Source organism: Panthera leo, chromosome C1, assembly GCF_018350215.1.
Source record: "Panthera leo isolate Ple1 chromosome C1, P.leo_Ple1_pat1.1, whole genome shotgun sequence".
Taxonomy (NCBI): domain Eukaryota; kingdom Metazoa; phylum Chordata; class Mammalia; order Carnivora; family Felidae; genus Panthera; species Panthera leo.
In genome coordinates, this window is record NC_056686.1 from 52350108 (window position 1) to 52367474 (window position 17367).

At 38.9% G+C, this 17367-nt stretch overlaps 1 protein-coding gene and 1 long non-coding RNA gene across 2 annotated transcripts in view; one reads left to right on the forward strand and one right to left on the reverse strand.

Moving 5' to 3' along the window:
* The window catches only part of ROR1 (receptor tyrosine kinase like orphan receptor 1), a 329138-nt gene that overhangs the window by 203468 nt on the left and 108303 nt on the right, over positions 1-17367 (forward strand). The window lies entirely within an intron of this gene.
* LOC122227474 lies at positions 8175-16748 on the reverse strand. The gene is made up of 5 exons (XR_006206078.1): positions 16283-16748; positions 14416-14640; positions 12573-12654; positions 10163-10377; positions 8175-8557 (listed from the first exon to the last, which is right to left on the reverse strand). It is a non-coding gene; the product is annotated as an uncharacterized LOC122227474 (long non-coding RNA).

The following is a 17367-nucleotide window of genomic DNA, read 5'->3' on the forward strand; positions in this document are numbered from 1 at the left end:
GTTAGAAACTGGTGACATATCCTACTTTTTTTCTCTTTTCACTGCTGCCACCACTGAACCCTATTTCTAAGAGTTCTTCTGTAACCGAGATAGAATGCTAGCTTCCTTCCCTATCCTCATAGCCCCCAACAAGCAGGCAGATCTCACTACAAGAGGTCAGGTAGAATGTAACAAAATGATAGCCATGGTGACTGTCACAGCTTTGAGGGTTGCTCTGAAAGTCTTTTGTCAAACTGCACAATACTTTTTCCAAGGTAGGAGTGAAATGTAGCTAAAACATTGCTCTGTTTACTTGAAGGTGGTGCAGCAGAGTGACTGCAAAGTACAATACAAGTCCACAACATAGTGAAATGTTTTGGGTGAATGAATCCTGGTGAGAGCCAAGTGCCATTTGAGACCACAAAGCTACACAATCTCCAATGGAGGACTTGGAGGGTCCTAGAGATAATGGTCTAGGAAGGCAAAGGTGGTGAGACACTTGTCACTCCTTCTAGGGACTGCATCAGATTTCCACACGAAGCTTATGGAATGGCATTTTACTATGTAGTAGGAGCAAGCCTGAGACGTTAGTTTGGCTTCTGTTCTTAGCTTCAGGCTTTATTTCTTCTGTCATTGCTGGGTCCTGGCCCACCCCTAACAATTATAGGGCCCAGGGCATGAGTACAAGTGGAGGCCCACATACCACACGTCTAAATATTTAGAAGTTATAAATCAAGCTAGCAAACTGTTAAATGAAATATTTTCTGTCCTCCCACATTGACAAATATACCTTCATAATGACAAAATCAAAAAATACTTATAAAGTTATGGTTTGTGTATGACTACAAGCCAAGAACTATCAAAAATGACTACGTTAATCATTATTATGCTGCTCTGGGTGTTTTGTTCGTGGCCAGAGATATTATATATGATTCATAGATTGTTATATATTAGTTCCATTATTTTTTTATTGCCTTCATTTCAGCAAAATGACTGCTTTTGTCATTTTACGCAGACTTTTACACGAGATTTTAGCATGCATTCTTTTGACAACAATGCCAAGTTAGACAAAAACTTTCTTCAGTTATTGTAATATTTAGTTTTTTAAAACTAATTTTAATTTGAAGAAATTGTACTCCCTGAGCCAGTAGCAGCTGTAATTATCAATTAAATTCCTAAAGCAATAGTTCAATTTGCTAAGAATTATAGCAAATGAACTAAGAACTTTATATAGCATATTCAAACATAGTAATGGGACCATATGATAAAGAATCACATGATATTGCACAATATGTAATGAAACATTATAATAATATAATGTAATCATTAACCTATTATATATATTATATAGGTTGTTATATATTATCATATATATTACATATGGTGTCATATGATAAGTAATCACATGATATTACAAAATATATCGTATTATTGTACAGTATGTAATTTCATCTGTAAATCAGCACCATGCTTCATGTTATCCTATATATGCACAAATCTAAGAACAATATAAATTGTTTAATGTGTTAGTTTTCTACAGCTGCTGTAACAAAGAATACTGAATTGGCTTAAACAACAGAAATTTATTGTCTTACAGTTCTAGAGCTTAGAAGTTCTAAATCAAGATGTTGGCAAGGTTAATTTGTTCTGAAGGCTGTAAAGAAAGATTTCTGTCTTCTTCTGGTGACCTACCATAATTCTTTGGCTTGTCAATGCATCATCTCAATTTCTGCCATGATATTTACATGGCATTCTCCCTCTGTGCGCATGTCTCCAAATCCCCCCACCTTTTTTTAAAGATTTTATTTTTAAGTAATCTCTATACCCAACGTGGAGCTCGAACTCACAATCCTGAGGTCAAGAGTTACATGCCCTACTGACTGACCCAGCCAGGTGTCCCCAAGTTTCCCCTTTTTATAATGACACCATTTGTGACCCACTCTAATGACCTCATTTTAACTTAATTACCCCTGTAAAGACCCTATTTCCAAATAAGGTCACATTTTAAGGTCCTGGGGATTAGGACTTCAACATATGAATTTTGAGGGAACACAGTTCTACTTGTAACACTTAATATTGTGAAATTATTCCCAGCCATGAGACTATAATCTTGCAAATATTATCCTAATTTGTAAGAACTTTCAGAATATAAAGAAAAATAGGAAAACGGATGCTTGGTAATATTGAGAATGATAGTTTCTTGTGCAAGAATCCACTGAGGAAGAATTTGACATGTTGATTAATCTTTTTCTCTTCCTGAAGTAATTTTGCCACTGCAGTCCTTCCTGTGCTCCAAGCAGTGCCCATCTCCTCCATCGGTAGTGACTCAACACACAGACTTTCACAGTATACAATCACGGTTGCCTTCTGTTCTAAGAACCTAGGGCAAGGGATGTAGAGAAATGATCCCTGGGGCAGAACAGTGTTAGTCACAGGGGTGGATGTTTAAGGTTTGGTTACATTATGGCAGCCCCGAGTGCCAGATCCCAAGAGGCAGAGGACCCCATGTGTATATTAAACTTATTTTTCAGTAGGTCCAGGGAAGGGGCCCTTCTTTAAAAAGAAACAAAAACAAAACAGTTTTACTGAAATATAGTTCACATACATCAAATTAGCCATTTTATAGTATAAAACTTAGCATTTTTAGTATATTCACAGAGTTTGTATAACCTTCACCACTATCTTGTTTCAGAACATTCTCATTATCTCATAAAGAAACTCCTCTCATCCCCTGATAATCTCCAATCTACTTTATGTCTCTATGAGTTTGCCTATTCTAGATATTTCATGTAAGTAGAGTCATATACTGTTTGTCCTTTTGTGTCTGGCTTCCCTCACTTAGCATGTTTTCGGGATTTATTCATGTTACAGCATACATCAGTACTTCATCTTTTCTATGCCAACTTGACACATAAATCTGACCATCACATTCCGCAACATTATCCTTGACCTCCTTTTTCAAGATTTTTTGGGGGAGCTATTCTGGGGCCTATTGCATTTTCATGTGAATTTTAGAGTTAGCCTGTCAATTTCTGCCTAAAAGCCAGCTAGAGTTTTGATAAGGATTGCAATGAATCTGTAGATTAATTTGGGTAGTATTGCCATCTAAACAACATTAAATCTTCCAATCCATGAGTTCAGGCTCTTTCCATATGTTAAATTTCTTTCACTGATGTTTTGTACATATTAATATTCAAGACTTGCTCCTCTTCTGTTGAATTTATTTCTAAATATTTTATTATTTCTCATGCTATTAGAAATGGAATTTGTTTTTTTTTTTAATTTTGCTTTCAGATTCTTGGTTGCAACTCTATAGAGATAAAACTGATTTTTGTAAATTGATCTTGTATTTTGCACCCATACCGAGCTCATTTATTTGCCCTAATAGTTTTTTTGTGGATTCCTTATGATTTTCTATGTACAAGATCATATCATCTGCAAATAGATATTGTTTCAATTTTTCCTTTTCAATCTATATGATTTTCATTTTCATTTTTCCTGCCTAATTACTGTAGCTAGAAACTTCAGTGCAATGTTAAATAGAAGTGGCAAGAATGGACATTCTGGTCTTTTTCTTTATTCTAAGAGGAAAGCTTTTATGATGCTAACTGTGGGTTTTTTGTAAATGTGTTTATCAGATTGAGGACATTTTCTTTTATTCTTTTTTTATATTAAACATAATTTATTGTCAAATTGGTTTCCATACAACACCCAATGCTCATCCCAACAGGTGCCCTCCTCAATGCCCATCACCCACTTTCCCCTCTCCCCGACCCCCATCAACCCTCAGTTTGTTCTCAGTATTTAAGAGTCTCTTATGGTTTGCCTCCCTCCCTCTCTGTAACTTTTTTTTCCCCCCTTCCCTCCCCCATGGTCTTCTGTTAAGTTTCTCAAGATCCACATATGAGTGAAAACATATGGTATCTGTCTTTCTCTGCCTGACTTATTTCACTTAGCATAATACCCTCCAGTTCCATCCACATTGCTACAAATGGCCAGATTTCATTCTTTCTCATTGCCAAGTAGTATTCCATTGTATATATAAACCACATTTCCTTTATTCTTTTATTCTTATTTTGTGGTGTTCTTAAAAAAAAATTTTTTTTAATGTTTATTTATTTTTAAAAGAGAGAGACATACAGACAGACAAAATGAGAGCAGGGGAGATACAGAGAGAAAGGCACAGAACCGGAAGCAGGCTCCAGGCTCCTAGCTGTCAGCACGGAGCCTGATGTGGGGCTTGAACCCACGTCTATGAGATCATGACCTGAGCCAAAGTCAGACACTTTACTGACTGAGTCACCCAGGTGCCTCAAGTTGTGTGATTTTTTTTATTATGAGAGTGTGTTTGATTTTGCCAGATGCTTTTTCTATGTCTATTGAGATGATCCTGTCTTTTTTTAAAACTTTATTATACCAATGTGATCTGTTACATTGATTTTTTTATTTGTTTTATTTTTTTAATGTTTATTTATTTTTGAGAGAGAGAGACAGCATGAGTGGAGGAGGGGCAGAGAGAGAGACACACACACACATAAAAAAATATATGCATACATATATATCTTTGTATATATATATATATATATACACACATATATATATACATACACACACACACATATATATATACCACTTTTTCCTTATCCATTTGTCTATCAGTGAGCACTTAGATTGCTTCTGTATCTTGACTATTGTAAATAATGCTACAGGAAACATAGAGGTGCATATATCTTTTAGAATTAGTGTTTTTGTTTTCTTTGGGTAAATATCCAGTAGTGGAATTACTGGATCATGTTGTACTTATATTTTTAAGTTTTTGAAGAACCTCTATACCATTTTCTACAGTGGCTACACCAACTTAATATTCTCATCAGCAGTGTACAAGGGTTCCTTTTTCTCCACATCCTCACCGACACTTGTTATTTCTTGTCTCTTTGATTTTAGCCATTTTAACGGGTGTGAGGTGATATCTCCTTGTGGTGTTGATTTGCATTTCCCTGATGATAAGTGATGTTAAGCATCTTTCCATGTGTCCCTTGGTCATGTTTGTCTTCTTTAGAAAAATGGCCTCCTTCCCATTTTTTAAAAATGTTCATTTATTTATTTTGAGATAGTGTGAGCGGGGGAGGGACAGAGAGAGAATCCCAAGCAGGCTCTGTGCTGTCATTGTGGAGCCCAATCCAGGCTCCATCTCATGACCGTGAGATCATGACCTGAGCCAAAATCAAGAACTGGACACTTAGCTGACTAAGCCACCCAGGTCACCTCCCACCATTTTTAAAAACTAGACTATTTGTGGGGGTCTTTTTGTGTTGTCTAAGATCTTTATATATTTTGGATATTAACCCCTAATAGGATATGTCATTTGCATATATCTTCTCCCATTCCATAGGTTGTCTTTTATTTTGTTGACTTCACTATGCAAAAGTTTTATTTCGATGTAGTCCCAATAGTTTATCTTTGCTTTTGTTTCTCTTGCCTGAGGAGGCATGTCTAGAAAAATGTTGCTATAGCCAGTGTCAAAGAAATTCCTGCCTGTGTTCTCTTCTAGAATTTTTATGGTTTCAGGTCTCATATTTAGGTCTTTAATCTGGTTTGAGTTTATTTTTATGTATGGTGTAAGATAGGGTCCAGTTTCATTCTTTTACATGTAGCTGTCCAATTTTTCCAGCACCATTCCAGCACCATTGAAGAGACTGTCTTTTCCCTATCATATATTCTTGCCTCCTTGTCATAGATGAATTGATCATGTAAATGTAGGTTTAGTTTTGGGCTCTCTGTTCTGTTCTGTTGATCTGTATGTCTATTTTTGTGCCGGTACCATACTGTTTGTAGTATATTTTGAAATCTAGAATTGTGGCACCTCCAGTTTTGTTTTTCTTTATCAAGATTACTTTGGCTTTTGGGGTCTTTTATGTGAAAACTGGACATTTAAAGTAAGACGGCAACTCAAATTAGATCACCTTTCCTCTGATGTTGGCGTGTGCTGTTGTTGCTATTGTTTGTTTAGTGACTTCCCTGGAATAATTCTATTTAGTCTATCTTCCCTATCATCTGTGGCTACCGAAGTCTTTGCTCAATTGGCTTACTGTCAAAGGAGGACAGAGATTTTCTTAAACCAGTAACTCTCCCACCCTTTGCCGAGGGGCTCTGGGTGTGTTTGAGGCCATGACTTCAGCACTCCAGTAGTTTTCAACACTGCCTTTGCTTCCATTTCCTGCCAAAGGTGAGACAGTAAGGCTTTCCTGGGCACGCACAAGCCCCTCACATAAACACATCCTTCTGTCTCCCCAGAAATATGTCAGAGATTTTCAGAGCCCCCTAGGAACATCTTACTCCTTAAATCTCCCCTTTGAGCTTTTGAGTTTTTTGGCCAGGCTCTTGTTTTTCCCAACTTGTGTTGCTACCCCAGGCAACTATGAGTCTTTTTCAACAAATGTCCTGAAGCTAGGGCTTTTCCTACTGAGAGGTTCTAAATCTAGTCAAATAAAGACAAGCCCTGTAAATAGAACTTTTTCAGCATGCTGCTAGACTGCTCAAATAGTGCCAGTTCTCTGGAGATGGGCTTTTGAGGCATTCCAACCCCCTCTGCCTCCTCCACTGACTGTTAGGCTGTTGGTTTTCACAGCTGCTGTGGTGGTGGGAGCTGCTGGTTTTCAAGGTTACCACAGAACTCAGGAGAAGGAGATGAGAAGAGAGCAAGTTAAAAATCCACAAAACTCTGTTCTTACCAAATCTTAGCCTTTTCCCCCTTGTGGCAAGCCTTTGGCTAATTTTCAAAGTTCTTAAAATGTTGATTTTCACAACTTTTTGCCGGTGTTCTCATTGCTTTTAGAAACCATTCCATATTGCCTGCTTGTCTCTCATCCATGTCTAAGGACAGTACTGGGTGGGTGCTGTCTTGGGAGGCCTCTGAGGCCCAAGGACACTGCTCCACATGCCAGCCTCCCTTTGTTGACCCTTTTCCTCAAAACAAGACAATGTCCTGGGATTCTTTGCAAACATTACCTCTCTGTTCCAGAACAGCTCTCCAGGGAAGATGTTTTGATCCCCATATTATCAAAAATGTTCCACAAACACTAAATGGCTTTAGTTGGACCTAGTTCATATCTAATTTCTTCAATTTTAATATTACAAGCTCCTTAAATTGAGTGAGGCCTGAGGAACACCAATATCATATTTTTTTATATTTTTCATGGTTGCTTTAGGTCTTCTCCTGATATATAACTTGAGCTTTTTGACAGGCAAACGGATCCAATCCAACAAACACTAAGCATTGATTCAGTTTAACAATTATTTATTAATTACCTATAAAGTGCCAGGCTCTCAGCCATCTTCTGTAGAAACTACGAAGACTGCACTTTGCCCTCAAGCTACTTACCCAGTATGCTGGGGCCAAAAAAATGAGCCTTCCCCAGCACCAGCAAGTGCAGTGGTACAGCTGCTCTGGAAAACAGTGCATCTATGAGATGGTGATTACAGTTTCCATCTCATAATATAGTCATTAGCAGTAATGAGCAATGAATATGGAGCACATGACACCTAGTAGAATTCAGTTTAGTATTCCTCAAGTGAATGAGATATTTATTGAGTGACTGATTCTACTGTTTCACATATGGGGCCTAGTATATAAAGTTCAATGAATTTAAGTTGTATTTCTTTCTTTCCTTTCATCCTTTGAGACATCCTGCAGAATCAGCCTATAAAAGGGGCATGGTATAGGGACTCCTGGGTGACTCAGTCAGTTAAGCATCTGACTCTCGATTTCGGCTCAGGTCATGATCTCACAGATCTATGAGACTGATCCCAGTGTCGGGCTCTATGCTAACCTCGTGGAGCCTGCTTGGGATTCTCTCCCCTCTCCCATTCCCCTGTTCCTGTGCTTGCTCTCTCTCTCTCTCATAATAAATAAATAAACATTTTTTGAAGAGGGAGGCATGATAAAAAAAAAAAAAGGGTATCCATCTCATAGGGCTGTTGCAAAGAATAAATGAAATAATAAGATAATGCATGTAAAGTAGTAGCTAGCACTATGCCTGGCACATATTAGGAGCTTAATAATATATATTGACTGACATCATCATCCTTATTGTTACTGTTTTTTTAATTGAAGTATAATTGACCCATCATTGCTGTTTGAGCTAAGAAGCTATGCCTTCTTTCTAGGCAGAGCCCTTCTAGACAACATTCCCTGCTGTGAACCCCAACAAGAGACCTCGAAGCCTTTATTTCCTTTTTTCTTTTATTGACCTTTGGCTAAAGTCCCTTTTTGTAGAAAGACAAAGTGACCAGCTTTTGATGAATTCTTTCCTTCTCTTATCTGCTTCCAAGTCTCAGCCATAGTGAAGAAGTGTTACAGGGCACTGGCCCAGACCAGGAAGCGATAATGTAATTTTCAACTCAAGATAAACTCAAGGATAACTTTCAACGCAGCTACTCGGGCAGTCCAAGGACAGAGGTGCCTTGTGGAGGGGAAACCAGGAAGTCACTCAGCAGCTGGCCCAGGACACAGAGGGCCATCACTTCAGTGAAGTAACTGACCTCCGTCTCTTCCTCAAACTGCCTGAGACTCAGCGCTCTGCAGAGAAGGGGCAGATGGAGGGAATGTGGAGAGATTAGATAAGAAGGATTTCCCAATCCCAGTGGGGGATAGATCCAAAAGTACAGAAGGTTGAGAAGCCAAACTCTCATATCCCAATCCACCCCCATCACTCAACAATTTCCACTGTATGAATGGGGTGTGGAAAGCTTCCAGTTAAAACGATACTTGTGAATATTGGCAAAGTGTATCTTTGTGTGCAAGGGCACATTTAAAGAGAGAAGAGGAAAGATAAGTCCTCGCTTTCTAGGAACACACATTCTGAAAGTGTGTCTACCAGGCCATGAGCCTTCTCAGTCTAGGCATTAGTCATGAATGCATCTCCACACCTCGCCCAGCACCTAGCACATAGCAGATGCTGTGCAAATTGTGTTAAATTGGACACTGAGAGTCTGTGTCCTGAAATTTTTTCTCTACATATGACAAGGTTTTATTCATTTACTCAACTCATTTTTTTAAATGTTTGTTTATTTATTTTGAGAGAGAGAGAGAATCCCAAACAGGGCTTGGGGCTTGACACGGGATTCGAACCCACAAACCCACAAACTGTGAGATCATGACCTGAGCCGAAACCAACTGAGATGGACGCTTAACAAACTGAGCCACCCAGGTGCCCCTGATTCAACATATTTTCATCAAGTGCCTTCTGTGTTCTAGGTCTCTGGTTTTTAGAAGCTTTTTTCAAATCATGTAAGTGAGTACCAGGGAGCAAAACCAATCTAAAAGTCCTCATTCTATATCATTTACCCATCCCCTTCCTGTGTTTATGAGTTTTAATATTAGCTCCTGCTGTAAATTACAGAGCAAGTACTTTTCAAGAAATGGAGAAAAATCTCTGCCTCAACTCTGGCTGTGGGTGAACAGAAAGCCCCAGAGGAATCAGAGTGTGATTCATTTCTCTTAGAAAGCTCTGAGTGTACAAATCAGTAATGAACCTGTATTCACAAATCACACATGTAAACAAGTGGTCCCTATTTTCCCATCAGCCTCCAGGGCCTGCCAGTCAGAATCAAATTACAATGTGTATATAAATCACATGGGGATGTTGTTAAAATGCAGATTCTAAAAGTATAGGTCTGGGGTGAGGCCTGACATTCTGCATTTCTAACACTTTCCTGGTAGGTGCTGGTTCTGCTGGTCCACATATGTTGAGAAACAAGGGTCTAGAGAAAAAGTACCTATCTGGGTTCTAGTCCTTTCTGTGTCATTCACTAGCCAGTGACCCTGGACATACTGCTTACCTTTTGGGGGGGGCCTCAGTTTTTTTTCTTTGCAAACTGAAGAGCTTGAGTTCAATGTCATCTAAGAGTCCTTCTAACTCTAAACTTTATGACAGATTGTCACTCAATTTGCTCATTCCTTTATTATAGTTAAGACCTCTTAAAGTTCTGAATTTCATGCAATTTACCCTTGGGTTCTTTTTCTCTGCTCTGAGGTGTTAATAGTCCTCTTTAATCTATTGTTGTGCTTGCATGTTGCCCATTCTAAGCATGACATTATATAGTGGGATCAGTCCATGAGAAAGATTTTACAGAGAATTCTCATGTGGGACCACCCCCCCACCCCCATCCCCGTCCCACTCACCAGCACAAAATTATGAACTGGTGTGGTATCTGCCCTCCTGGGTAAAGGGGAAGTAGCTGTCTGTGAGCTGAGTGCCTCTGTTTGAAGTTAAGCAATGGGATCACAGCAGGAGGCATTGTGATGTGGTGATGGAGACAGCCTTCTGATGTCTTCACATGGGTGTTTTGAAAGCACTGATCTGATGACATTGATGCCTGACTGGCAGACTCTAAAGCCTGATGGGAAAATAAGGACACATGTGCATATGTGACTTCTGAATACAGGTTCATTTGTACACTCATAGGACTTTCTAAAAGAAACGACCAGATTGTACAACAAACACAATAAATGACATGTTATGAATAATCTTGACTAGGCTAAAAGTTGATGATGCTACTCAAAAGATCAGCAACAGATAGAAGCCACAGCTCTGCCTAGACTCAAGGGACAAAGAGAGGAAGTGGTTTTACCAGAGGCCAAGAGTAGGGTCATCTGTAGAGGTTGGCATGATGGCAAGCCCATTTTGTGGGCACAGGAGCCACGAGAAGCTCTTCCTACTGATCACCCTAGGCAGAAAGCAGGTGAGGGGAAACAACTTCCTTTCTCTCTTTGTCTCCACTTCCAAAATACCAGCCAGTGCCTTCCATGAGGAGAACTCTACACGACGCTACCTGACATGGGAAGCCTGAGAACTGAGCCTGCAGAAGTCACCTCTCTTATGGATCCTGAGCAGAACAGAGGAAGGGCTAGGAATGAATCTTAGGGCAAATAGGTCCAGCACTAGTGTCAATACCCCAGATTGATTTCTATGCCACTGGACAGCTGGGGTGGAGGCCAGCTACACGGATACTGTGAGTTGAAAATAGCGTATTCAACACTGCTGTTCTTGCTTAGTCTTCAGGTAGGACCATCCAGTGGACAATTTGGGTTGTGGAACTGAGATCTAGGACAGAGGTCAGGACTAAAGGGGTAGACATGATGGCCATTTTGCGTAAGTGAATTTGAAGAGGGTGAAATTCCCAAGAGAGGTTATAAAAAGGGACAAGAATAAGATCCCTTACATTCGTACGACTATTTATAATTTTCAGACCTTTTTTTTCATGTTTTTTGATCTTACAGCGTCCAATAGTTTTGACAAGATAGCCTGGTGTTTTACTTTCCTGTCCAGAAATATGGAAAAATTGATAAATGATTATCCCTGTGCTCTATCTTATCATTACAAGTTCTTTTTAATTGTGTAGAGGGGTGCTCAGAGTCTAGACCTCAATATTTATGAACTCCTGGGGGCTAAAAACAAAGACAGAAAACTTGTAGAAATTTGCTTCTTGGAACTCTAAAGACAGAATTTGTTAAGTGGTAGGAGTGCCTGGGTGGCTCAGTTAAGCATCCAACTCTTGATTTTGGCTCAGGTCATGGTTTGTGAGATGGAGCCCCACTTTGGGTTCTGAGCTGACAGCGCAGAGCCTGCTTGGGTTCTTTCTCTCCATCTCAAAATAAGTAAGTAAATAAACATTTTTTAAAAAAAGAATTTTTGGGGGGTGCCTGGGTGGCTCAGTTGGTTAAGCATCCGACTTCGGCTCAGGTCATGATCTCACGGTTCGTCGGTTTGAGCCCCGCGTCGGGCTCTGTACTGACAGCTCAGAGCCTGGAGCCTGCTTCGGATTCTGTGTCTCCGTCTCTCTCTGCCCCTCCCCCACTTGTGCTCTGTCTCTATCAAAAATAAATAAAATGTAAAAAAAAAAAATTTTTTTTAAATAAATAAATAAAAAAGAATTTTTTTAAGTGCTAAACACTAAGTGCTATTCTGTGCTAGACATCTTTAAATTTTTTTTTCAACGTTTTTTATTTATTTTTGGGACAGAGAGAGACAGAGCATGAATGGGGGAGGGGCAGAGAGAGAGGGAGACACAGAATCGGAAACAGGCTCCAGGCTCCGAGCCATCAGCCCAGAGCCTGACGCAGGGCTCGAACTCACGGACCGCGAGATCGTGACCTGGCTGAAGTCGGACGCTTAACCGACTGCGCCACCCAGGCGCCCCTAGACATCTTTATAAAACCTTGCACAGGATGAACTCACTGAATCCTTTGAGTTGGGCACTATTAATTTCCCATTGTACAGATTGAGTAAGTCACTATCTTAGTTTGGGCTGCGGTGAGACTGGGTGGCTTATCAACAACAGAAATCTATTTTTCACTGTTCTGGAGGCTGGAAGTTTGTGGTCTGGGTGCCAGCATTTTTAGGTTGTAGACCATCTTGCTGTATGCTTACATGGCCAAATAAGGGAGCTGGCTGTGTTCCTTTTATAAGGGCGTTAATCTCATTTCTGAGGGCTTTACCCTCATGGCCTAATTACCTCTCAAAGACCCCACCTCCTAATACTATCACTTTGGGGGTTAGTTTTCAACATAAACATTCAATCAATGCACTCACTTAAGGAGACTCATCTAGCAGAGGATGAAACCTCAATCTGGGCCCAGGCAGGTAGACTCCAGGAGTCAGGCTTTAGCCTCACCTGGGGAGGCAATCAATTGATGAACTCTTACATGAATTACACATGAGCTACATTATGTGTCTGATTGCTAAAAGGACTCACAGAACTCAAACAGTTTATCCTCATGGAGCAGTTCTATTACAGGCAAGGAACATAGCACAGCAATGGTAAGAGAGAGATCTGCAATGCAGGGGATCTGGAGATCTCAGGTGCAAGCTTTGTCCTCCTACAACTGGGTTGCACAGGACATCCTTTGTCTGCAGGTCAACCAGTCAGGTTGTAGTGGAGGTCTCACAGTGAGCTGGCCACATAGGAACATTCTACAAAGTGACAAGCCTCAACTGTCAAAACCCCAAGACTCCACTGACCCTAGGTGCAAATCAGAAATCCCACTATTATTACTAAATAATGCTAACAAGCTGATACATTCTGACCTAAGTCATGAACTCATGGAACATCATTTATCTTTTGTAAATACATTCCATAGTGATTGCCAATGGTTGGTGGCTCTTCAGATTAGTCTGGGGTCAATTTAAGTCAGCTGAGATAAACCCATGCTTTTCAACCCTCTTGCCCTTGCTTAGCGTGTAGGTCAGGAACCTACTCCTAGAACTTGGATAATGAAGTAACCCAAATACAAATGATTGCCATTGGGATGTGAAGTGTTCTATACATAATGGAAAAGCTATCATGGATCTGTCATTACAAACATCTGTTACTTCAGCAGATGGCCTAATATTTTTGTGACTGGTCATGAGATGATCTCACAGTTCATGGAATCAAGCCCTGTGCTGGGCTCTGTGCTGACAGCACAGAGCCTGCTTAGGATTCTCTCCCTCCCTCTGCCCCTCCCCTGTTCATGCTCGCTCTCTCTCTCTCTCTCTCTCTCTCTCTCAAAATAAATAAATAAACTTTAAAAACAAAGAGAATATGGTGAGTGCTGTAATATTCACCTGTGTCTCTAGAACAATGTTGCAAATTAGAAACAATGCAAATCATGTAAGTAATTTTAAAGTTACTAGCCACATGAAAAAAAAGTTACTATATGTTAACTAACTGGAATTTAAATAAAAACTTGAAACCATACAAAAAAAGTAAAAAAAAAAAAGTGAAATTCATTTTAATCATATTTTTGACTCAACTACATCCAAAATACTGTAATTTCAACATGAAATCAGTATAAAAGTATAAAAGATATTAACGAGCTATATTTTTTTAAAAGTCTTCAAAATCTAGTATGTATGTTGCATTTATAACAATCTTAATTTAGATAATAAATTTTCATTGGAAATACTTGATCTATACTTAGGTTTTATAAAATGAACGATTAAGACCATAGATTCACATTCCCAAATTGTTCCAAATATACTCAAAGTTTTCCAATAACCAAATCAAATACCAAAAAAAAAAATATTTTTCTTTAATATTCACATCCATATTCCAAAACTGGTTCATTTCTTTTCAGAAGAATTGATTTGACTTTGCAGCACGAGAATATCAGTTTTTAAACTGTGTTTACTCATGTTAGGTAAATTTACTGAATCTTATATTAACTCAGTATTATATTGAATTTAAAATTGTATTGCATGAATTGAAAAGAAACACTAAATTTACCAATACCAACAAAGCATTCTTCAAATTTTTCCTGTAGTCTTTGCAATTTACAAAACTCTTCTAGTTATAGTTAAAATCTCCTGCCTATCATTTCATGCTAAGTGTGTAAAAGCTTTGATTGTTGGTTTGTATTATGAAACGTCTCAGTTACAACATACATTCTCATACCTGTCTAGTTAGGTTACAATAAGCTTTTCCTTTCCTTGGAACTGCAAGTTTAGTTGTTTATATCCAGTGTGGTATCAGTGGGAAAATGTAAATCATGTTGCCATTTTTTGTCTTTGATTATTGAGTAGTTGGCAAGCATCCCTTCAGTTTCAAAGAAAATCTTGAATTGGAGTTAACAGCAAAGTAAATCTTTGTAAGACTCTTCCACAATTTAATCAACAAGTACTGGAAAAGAACACAAGATCATTAAATTCATTGCCTTTGATTCCTTTCAACATTTCTATAAACTGGCAATGATTCCATTTTCATGCATATATGAAACAATTTCAACAACTGTATCCATGATGCTTTTCACAGAGTCAGCTTCAGAAAACTGAGCACAGATATTTTCAGTGTGTATCATACAGTAGAAAAAAGCAATAAAGAAACCATCAGTTTCATTTTAAGATTACCATTAAGTCTAGATTTTTGACGTAACAGCTGAAGTACCATCATGATAGAAACTAATTTTTTTATGTCTAACTGAAATTCTTTGACAGCTATGAAAGATTAAAACAAAACAAAACAAAAAAACCCACCCACTTTAGGAGTTCAATTTCATAGCTGCAAATTGACATTTCTTTGTGAATTTAGAAGTCATTTAAGGTAAAAGGTACCTGAAATATTAATTGGCCAATTTCTCTTTTATCTCTTGACTCATCTAAATTAAAAGAAAGAAGTTTTCAAATTATGAATCAATTGATCTTTGATTTTATTAGAAAGGTTTTACATTCTCTAGGCTATCCATAACTAAAATAATAATTTTTTCCTCATCTTTCCATCTAAAAGTGGTTTTATACCTGGCCAAAGTTACAAGTTCAGATTCTGTTAAAATCGTGTAAGGGGTGCTTGGATTGGCTCAGTCAGTTAAGCATCTGACTTTGGCTTAGGTCATGATCTTGAGGTTTGTGAATTTGAGCCCCACATCAGGCTCTGTGCTGACTCAGAGCCTGAAGCCTACTTCAGATTCTGTGTCTCCCTCTCTCTCTGCCCCTCCCTTGCACGCACGCTCTCTCTCTCTCAAATAAATAAACATTTTTAAAAAATTTTTAATTGTGTAAAACAAATTTTGTTAGGGCATTTCATTCTGATTTTAGATGACTAATTTCATTGATTCCTTTTGACTGTTGAAAGGGATCCTTTTAAAAATCAAAATAACTGTATATTATTTGCTGAAAATGCCACCTTAATGTTGTCTATTTTATTATCTTTAATTTTTTTTAATACAACAAACAACTTTATTTGGCTATACTCAATTGACATTCATTGTGAACTTTGCAGCATATCTTATTCCAGCCTCTTTTTCCCATTACTGTTCTGGTCATAGTCCAGTCCAATCTCCACTCAGTTCTGCATCAGTAATATTACCTGAAGTAATGATGTGTTCATTTTAATCTTAAAGTTTTCCATACTTTTCTTAAACTAAGAAAATGAATTAACTATATTATAATGAAAACAATAGTATTTCAATTTAATTAGTGACTATGATTTACATAGGTTTTTACCATAATTTATGCTGTCTGCACAAAACATTCAAATTAGCACATTACGATGTTACAGGGTGTATAGAAAAAAAACCATTTGAACTGATTCAGTCTGTTTACACCTTCTGGATTTGTGGTATATTAATATGTAATTTTGGAAACAGTACAGTCAATATATGCAGTATCATAAAAGAATAAAATCTTATGTGATGCAGCAATTCAAGTAAAATGAAGTCATACAGCTTCAGTTTTCAATTCCATTTAAACTAATTAGAATTAAATAAAATTTAAAATGCCATTTTCTCAGTTACGGTAGCCGCATTTCAGCTGTTCAACCGTCACACCTGTTTAGTGGCTGCCGAATAGGACAGCACAGCCCCAGAATCTAGACAGATCATAAAGCAGCAACCGTCTGTGTATCGTGTCCACTCTTTGTTCCCAGTGCATAGCAGAGCACAGTAGGAGCTGAAGAACAATTTGTTCCGTTAAAATGAAATCACGGGTTTAGCACAGTGACTGGCATTTAGTAGGCATTTGTTGAAGTCCTGATGGAATGAAGGATGTGCCATGTGGTCGTTCATTTATCAGTGACTCAGTCTTCAGGCAGCCATGGCCCCTTGGTGAGCCCACTCCCCCTCGCGACCACTTTCTCTGGTGAAAGGCAGTGCATGCATGGCACTGTGGCGTCATTGTAAACAGTCCTGAAGGCTCTATCCCCCTAGGGTTTTTCAGGCTATGCCACTGAATTCAGGGCCAAAAAACCCCAAGAAGTCCGGATTCCTAACCCTAGAAAAGCGCTCTGATGGTGTGAGCACAAGGAGATTTGATGTCTGGGGGCAAAAGGAGAAGGATTCTCTTAAAATGGATGGGGTTCTGGCTTTGGTTGGGATCGGGAGGAAGTGTGAGCGCATCTTCTAGCAAAGAGTTCCACCCTGATCCCCGCCACAGCCTCCCTCCCTTCTGTTAAGAGAGACTCTCCTTGACAAGAACACTACAGAACTCAGACTTCAGAATAGTATTTGTTTGAATCATTTTTCTGCTTGGGGCTAAAAATAGAAATTCAAAAAGCAGGAGTGGTTAGTTGGACGGGATTTCAAAGCTGCATTCAGCAGGCTACATTTCCTCTTGGATTAAAAATATGTTATGTGTGTGTGATTGTTTGGGGGAGTCATCCTGATGAAAAAGGAAGGGTAAATTGCAAAGAGATACACCACCAAGTTGCAAAGTGAAATGTTATTCTTTTAGATTAGGGTTAATTTTGAAACAGTCCACCATGCCAGTAGGCACACCCTACAGAGGGTCAGGACAAGGGGAGGAGGCAGCATGGCCCCCATGTCTGCCACCGGCACAGCAGAGGGGCCAGGGGTCCACCGCTTTGAGAGGTTGCCTGCCTCAGCCTCCAAATGGCTGTGGGTACCTGCCTCGCCTG